This window comes from Nannobrachium achirus (assembly GCF_963921795.1).
Source record: "Nannobrachium achirus genome assembly, chromosome: 5".
In the NCBI taxonomy this organism is placed as follows: Eukaryota; Metazoa; Chordata; class Actinopteri; order Myctophiformes; family Myctophidae; genus Nannobrachium; species Nannobrachium achirus.
Genome location: NC_137814.1, coordinates 31,455,345 through 31,463,417, shown reverse-complemented (window position 1 = coordinate 31,463,417; position 8,073 = coordinate 31,455,345). Strand labels below are relative to the sequence as shown.

General features: G+C 40.0%; 1 long non-coding RNA gene across 1 annotated transcript; it reads left to right on the top strand.

Annotated features, from left to right (window-relative positions):
• Positions 1–454: 454 nt before the first annotated feature.
• Positions 455–6,623, top strand: LOC308285812. The gene is made up of 7 exons (XR_013962084.1): positions 455–655; positions 1,373–1,413; positions 1,819–1,865; positions 4,981–5,054; positions 5,159–5,267; positions 5,865–5,940; positions 6,547–6,623. It is a non-coding gene; the product is annotated as an uncharacterized lncRNA (long non-coding RNA).
• Positions 6,624–8,073: the final 1,450 nt, after the last annotated feature.

The window sequence follows — 8,073 nt, the reverse complement described above, 5'->3', positions numbered from 1 at the left end:
TCATCCTGACGTCAACCTGACGTTGGGATAATACGTTGAACAGACGTTGGTTATTGGTTAGTTACCAACACAACCTAAAACCAACCAAATATCAACGTCTGATGATGTTAGACTTCAACGTTATGTGGACGTTAGTAAAATAATGTTGGGCAGACATTGGTTATACAAGCAAATTATCATCTGTAATTAAATCTGATTAAAACACATTTTAATGCCTATCTTTTGGGATATTATAGTTTGGAGGAAACATATGAAAGATGAAGGGAGCCATCTTTGTAGTTACAGAGAGGAACACAATATATGTGTGTTTATGGAAAGCAGTTTGAAAATCAACTACACTGCCCACAATGCAATTGCAAATGCCTGATTGGCTGTGTGTCATGTGACTGTGATGTGGCCAGCTACCACTGGCTCTGCTGAGAGCACACCCCCACTTTGAATCCAAACAGCCCACAGCAGTTACATTTGTCACCAACAGCAAGCATTGAGAGCTGCTTGTCTAAAAGTGATTTAAGATAAAACTAAACTAAATAAAATCACTGTTGATTGTTGAACAGGAAGATAGGTTGCTGCCAGTCTATTTGTGGGATTAAATCTACATTATGGAGACTTTTTGCACACAGAGAAGGAGTTTTGGAGCAGGGAGATGACACAGGTATGTAAAGCTATTTTAATTGATTGCTTTTGCTTCCAGTACTTTTTACAACTTCACTATTTACAATTCATACTCCAGTGTTTTCAGCCCTTTTCATGTCAAGGACCCCAAAATCCAAAATGACTATTTGGCTGCAGACCCCTTTTAATATGTGACAGGAACCCTCATTCCTGTAAAAAAGTTTCCATTATATAATGTTTCCAAGGTCCATTATTTATTCAGCAGTTAAATAGTGTTATTGTGACAGTAATCATTGCTATTTATATAGTGTTTGTTTAGTAATGTTAGGTTGGTTCCAGCCTTCCAGGTGGTCCCCAGCTAAATGATGGGGAGTTGATAACCAAATGGACCCCTATAGATCTTTTAATTACTGTAAAATCAAACCAAATGTACAAGCTAAATTATTTTTTACACATGATCTGTATTCCTAAATTATTAGGTATGAGACTGAGAGGCTAAATCTCACTAAATGGTGGTCCATGGCTCAAATGCATAATTGACAAACACTGATTTTGTGCCATGGTTCTCAAAGTGGGAGTGGGAGCTAGAAGTGATTAACAGGAGTGTGTGTGTGTGTGTGTGTGTGTGTGTGTGTGTGTGTGTGTGTGTGTGTGTGTGTGTGTGTGTGTGTGTGTGTGTGTGTGTGTGTGTGTGGTATATGGCTCATTTGTAATGTATTTTGTAGTCTTTCAACTTTTGTTTTTCTTCTGTCAACAGAAAATTCCAACGTCGAAAAGAAAACCAGTCTATGCAATATGGTAGGTTAAGTCTCCTCTTACCACCCTTTAGCAAAGTCCTTTTTAATCCAGGAAATCCAGTAGTAATCCACAATAGGAAAATAAAAGGTATCTTCATCCTGTGGTATAATATCCAAGATCCAATATAGAATACAGCATGACTTTTGCATGAGACTTCTCCTTCTCTTCTTACCCTGTACTGCCAAAGCTGCACTTCACAGGTGTTACAAACACGTCTGAATGCCAATCTACTGCAGCCAATCACTGCAGGAACTAGTCAAGTACTAAATAATATACTGTACATGCTCATATTATGCAATGTGTTCTTGTAGATAATTTTGTGTCTAATGCAACATTGTTGTTTGATGGAGTATGATAAAATCTAACCTATTCATTTCCTTTTTCACTCTCTCTCTGTTACATGAGGTGTCTCTGTGGTGGTATGAGGTGATCCTGGGAGCTAAGCCAACCAGGTAATTTACTTAATTAATAATGATTTATTTGAACTGAGAAGCCATTTTACAGCCTCACATTGTGTGTGCTTGTAGATCAGCTATTTTTGTGACTTCGGTCCATTATATCTCCCCTTTAACACTTTGACCGCCACGGAGGTCATATGACGTCGCGCTTTTACACCCCCCGCGCTGCCACCGGCGTCATATGACGCCGGAATGTCTTTTTTTTAATTAACACAAGATTAGGAGCATATGTATCACTGACGCTTGGATTCAGCCGTCCTGGGCCCTGGAATGACTAAAATCACCATGGTTACCATTGTGTGGCCAATCAGCTTGTGTTACCTTGTGTTACCATGGTGATTTGGTACATGACCGTCCTCCCCAGGCCTGGGATTGCTGGATGGACGGCAACTTTGGCAAGAAGCTGCAGCCATGTGTTTGGGGGGGGGGTTTTGTTTAGTGCTTTACTATACTACTGAGGACTACTTCTACAGCCGTGATCTGAAAAGTTTTACTGGATCGTCATGGTTCATCGACCAGGCCACCAGGGACCACCGAGCCGCGGCGTCGCAGCGAAAAGAAGCAGCAGCCATGTGTTTGGGGGGGGGGGTTTAGTTTAGTGCTTTACTATACTACTGAGGACTACTTCTACAGCCGTTACATGTGATCTGAAAAGTTTTACTGGATCGTCATGGTTCATCGACCAGGCCACCAGGGACCACCGAGCCGCGGCGTCGCAGCGAAAAGAACTGCTATATAAAGTAAGTGGTTGTTGCTAGATTGATTGATTGATACATACAGTGGTGTATTGGCGTGTTTGGGGGGTCGCGACGTCGCTCCGAGAGCAAGCATGAGATGAGAGATGATTATGCTCATCTCGGATCACAACAGGTGGTCCGCGCGCGGACCACCGATCGAGCAGGGCGTTTAGCTCAGCGGCGTCAGTTCAGAAAAAGCTAAGTTATGGCAACTTGACTGGTGTCTTTCACGCGCGCGAGGCTCGCGTGCAAGACACCAGTCATGTTACATACCTTTACAACAGGCACGATTACAGTACATTTTATTATATTCCCCCTGTAGCCAAGGTATGGCAGCTGCCATAGCTTGCCATACCCAATTGACGCCTCTTTAGCTTAGCTTGGTGAGAAAGGAGGACAGATGCTCCATTTAGTGCAAAACAAACACATCCCAGCAAAACAACCACTATAAGTCACTCGCAAACGTCGCAGTCTGACCAATCCAGCGAGATGGATTGGTCAGACCTTGTACCAGTTCACTGGTACAAGGTCTACTAAAAGGAGATCATGAGATCCATGAAAAGACTAGGCTTATTTCCATAGTAAACCATTGCAGTATCTCATATAACATTGAATGACAGACGGATAGAACACAGTACTATGCAGTAGATATAGTCAGGAAAAAAGGGGGAAATAAAAAACAGTATAAAAACATACAGTAGGTAAATACAAAGAAGGGATTGATTGATTGATTGATTGATTGAAGACTTTATTAGAAGTTTGCATAGGAAAAGGTACAGTTTCATGACGGTACAGTTCACTGGTACAAGGTCTACTAAAAGGAGAGCCATGAAAATACTAAGCTCATAGTGCCTTGCTGGGCTATGAGCTTGTAGATCGGCTATTAGGCATCATATGTAAATGGCAGATCTACAAGCTCATAGCGCGGTGCCGGGCTATGAGCTTGTAGATCTGCTATTTTGGAAATATATGTACCTGTGTATATAAAATGTATAGCAAATAATTATATATACCTTATGGTAATTATGTTTTTTTTTTTTCATAATTACTCTTACTTGCAGTTGCCTGGTCTGGATTCTAACATGGTGAAGTTTGTCGCAGTTGGCTTGACTTTGTCAATACAAACATTTCCATATGAATGTACATCAATTTTTATTTAATTTTATGTATTATGACTTTGAATTGCTCAGGGTAGTTTGACCGTTTTAGTTTGAAGTGACTAAAATGATGATTGCAATGGAACACATCTACAACTATACTGAAGTGAAACAGCAATGTAAAGTTTTTTTTTGTTATCTTTATCAGAGTTTTTATCTTTATTTTTGAGATGTCTGATGTCTAACTGAAGGCTTGAATAAAAAATCCCAGGTCAAAACACAGTGGATTCTACTCTGTCTCTCCTTCATCCTGGGAAGATGAAAAAAGAGCCTCTGTCAGTCTCCTGGCTTCTTCCACTTTCCTGCCTTATAACTAGACCACGGTACAACTTTTTTTAACTTTTTTTTTTACATTATTATGGCCTGCACCCTGTTCTTCATTTAGAGGTACTGTGTGTTCTTGTACCATTTACCAATTTGTTTCTAGGGCTTCTGAAAGTTTTTTTCCTTTGACCTCAATTATCTCAGAAAGTAAATTTCTGATGCTCCTTTTTCATCTGTACAGCTTTCGCTCTCCCTCAGGTTTCTCCACAGCAGAACACCACAGCAGGACGAAATTTTTATAGTGAAAGCTAAGGTTCCGACTCTATATTCTCTGAAATTTTTGTCAATTTTCGTACATCCTACCATTTTCAATTTATTCCGTCAAAAATGAATGGCCGTCTATGGTGGCAAGGGTTTTACCCTTAAAACCCTTAACATTGTGGCAGTCAAAGTGTTAATGATTGAATGATTGCACTCTCCCACAGTAATAAGGAAAAGAAAAAACAACACATGTTGACCATTTTTACACTTTGTTAATTTTAAGCTCAGTGTCAGGGAAGCCCACAATGAGAGTAAATGCCAGCAGAACAATATTGCAAGCCATTTTGGCAAAACCTTGATCGGCGCTACCCACACGTTAGGTTGTGTAGCTCATGCCTCGAATGCCCGATGCTTACAAGCTGTACTTTGTTGTAAAGGTGACGAATCAATGATAAAAATGATATAAAACAATACAAATTGGTATTATTAAAGGGGAGATAATGGACCGAAGTCAAGTTTCCTTTCTTTTTGTGCTGATTTTATTTCCTTTCTCTCTGTGTCTCAGGTGCCGTACGTTGGGTGGCTGCTTGTTCTTGTAACGCAGTATCCAGTCCTGTCTTATGTGGAAGCAAACATGTATGAACTAGTCACTAGTCTGTTTTCACTTCTCCAGCTCTCTCTCTCTCTCAGGTGTCTGCTGTGCTTGTCCCGCCTTTCCTTTGGGATAGACATGGTGGTTTCTACTCTTGGGAGATAACAACCAGGTAGTCTGATCATTGTTTTGTACTAAATAGCCAATCTACAAACTGTTGTGCGATGGAAAATTATAACGCTTTGATTGGGTGTCTAACCTCTCTTTCTCTCTCAGGTGGCGTGACGTGTCTGATAGTCCTTTCGGACCTGGTGCCAGTGGTTGACAGGATAGAGGATGGAGAGAGGAGCAACATCTCTGTGATGACCAAGCTTTTAAGACCTTGGTAGGCTTTATATGAGTCACAGTATAAAGTGCATGTTTCAACATGGAAGAAGAGGAGGTTCGCACACTGTTCCAGAGCTCCGGTAAATAGTTATTATTCTATCCTAATAAACTATTTACTGGAGCTCTGGAACAGTGTGTGAACCTCCTCCTTCCATGGTGTGTATATTATATATTCCTTGGTTCGGCACCTGTAAATCTTTGGAGATGTGCTTGCTTCCCTCTCTGCATGTTTCAACATACAATATGAATTAACCCTTGTGTGATGTGGTTTTCAGTGTCTGCATAATTATTTGTTTAATTATTCTAGGCGATGGCCTGTCTGCATGTTTTCATTTTTTCGCAGCTTAACCACTGGAACCCCCTCTTATGACAATGTCATGATATGTGAAAATTATGTGAAAATAAATAAATACAATTTTGCATGAATGTAGCTTATAGACCTGCTGTTGCTGAGCAGATTTGGTGTAGAGGGTTTAAAAAAGCGGACCACCCTGGGCCACCTGATCAACAAGGGATCAAGAGATTATATGCCATGTTTACAAAAGAACCTTACCCTACTATATTGTTCACAAAAATGTAATATGTTTTTCTTCAGGCTCTTCGGTAACCACATGAAGGGGGAAAAGGAAGGTGGCTTTGGAGAAGACTGATGTATTTTAGAGCAATACAAGGTAACTTCATGTTGACCAAGGACAGACAATTGGCACACACCAATCTGTAAATAATGTAATTGGGCAAAACATGTCCTTCCCTTTGATACAATGGCAAGTGTCTTTGATTTGGTGTCTAACCCAGGGGGTTTCAAACATTTTTGACTCGGGTCACCTCGCCCCTGTAAATAATATTTTAATCCACAGCACCCTTGAAGTACACTGTAAATATTTTGAATCTTACACCATTGGAGAAATATCAGTTTCCATTAGAACTGACTGAAAATAACTTTATACTTTATGTTTAACCACTTGAACCCCAGCATCCCTATTCTGGGAGGAAGGTTCACCAAAAATAGCCGATCTACAAGCTCACAGCGCGTCGTGACATGTTGTGAGCTTGTAGATCTGCTATTTTTGCAGAAGAGAGTTGGCCGTAGATGGAAAAATAACTCCTCACAAATCAGGTCAGTTTTACTTAGTGAACTGATATTGATGTAGTGATATTGATGATCAGATTATTCTGAGACACCCCTGGACTGGCATCAAGGCACCCTAGGGTGCAACAGCACCCACTTTAGGAAACCCTGGTCTAACCTATTTCCTTCTTTCTTCTCTCTCTCTTAGCTGGCGTGATGTGTCTGCTTGGGTCCAGTCGTTGAGAGGATGGAGAGAAGAAGCACCTCTGTGACCAAGCTTTTTAAGTAAGTAAGAAGTAATGCACAGCATAACACAGTATACGGTTTGGGTGTTCTGTGGTTTTCAGTGTCTTACAATTTAATTCTTCTGGGTGAGGGCCTGCTTAACCAACTGAACTCTTGTTATTTTAAGGTTATGAGGGTGAACATGATGTGAAGTTTTCAAGTTTTTGTATGCATTGTGACCTTGTAGAAACACCTGTAAATAATTTAATTTGCAAAACATGACAATGTGGTGGTGTAAGGTTATGACAGCATGTTACATATTTTGTATTCTCTTTTTCTACAGATGCCGTCATGACGTTCAACCCAGATGCAGAGGACAACCTAAAGCAGCAGAGGCGGGAGACACAGGGGAACTGTCCATTTCAAGAGGGACACTATGGACTGATATAACTTGAATTAGTTCTGGTTGGACCTAAAACCTGGTAGCTCACTGGACATGCAGGCAAGAGGAGGCAGCGGGGGACACAAACGCATGCACTCAGAACTGATTGAACTGACACTGTGAATTCTGGGGGATCTTGGTAGTTCTTTTTGGACCTACAGTTTAATCTGGCAACTCACCGGAATACATTTTTTAAATTATTTTTTGTAGTTGTGAACTCACCGGAATATATTTTTTTAAATAATTTTTGTTGTTGTTGTGAACTCACTGGATTATATTTTTTAATTATTATATTTTTGTTGTGAACACACCGGAATATATTTTATTAATAATTTTGTTGTTGTTGTGGGACATATGCAAGTAAAAAGGAAACTGTCTGGAAGTTCTCTCTGAGGTAGGCTGTGCTATTATTTCATGTATTTCTTTATTTGTCCAGTGTTAAGGTAAAAAAAAGGTGAACTGTTATGTTCTTTTCTGGATCAAGCTTAATCAGACCTAGTGACTGCTGTGTGAGCTACCCTCTATTCACTATTCAGTACTTGACACAATTTGGTGTCATACTGTCATATGTCTGGAAGTTGATGTGATGTTAGCGTTGGTTTTCACGCCCTCTGATGTTTTGCATTTCCAACTTTGGTCATTGATGTCAACCTAATGTTGGGTTTTGACAGCAATGCACCTCTTGCTTACATGTCTAACCAACATTGGAGGATGACGTCTTGCCAACGTTGGGTTATGTTCATTTAACCAAATTAGAACTTGTATCCAAATTTGGAGTTGAACCAGTAATCGTCTACATAACATCTGAGATTAACATCAAGCTGACGTTGGATTATGTCAGTCCAATTTTATTCAACTAAAATAACTTTTATCCAACGTTAGGAGACCAACCAAAATTCAATGTCAAGATAACATCAGATGCTTACATCAAATCAATGTTTGCCTTATGACGTCAATCCGATTTACTTTTCAACAAAAATACATTGGGAGTCTAACCTTTAATCAATGTCTACATGACATCAGAGATTGACATCAAACCAATGTTGGGTCATGACGTCAATCAAACTT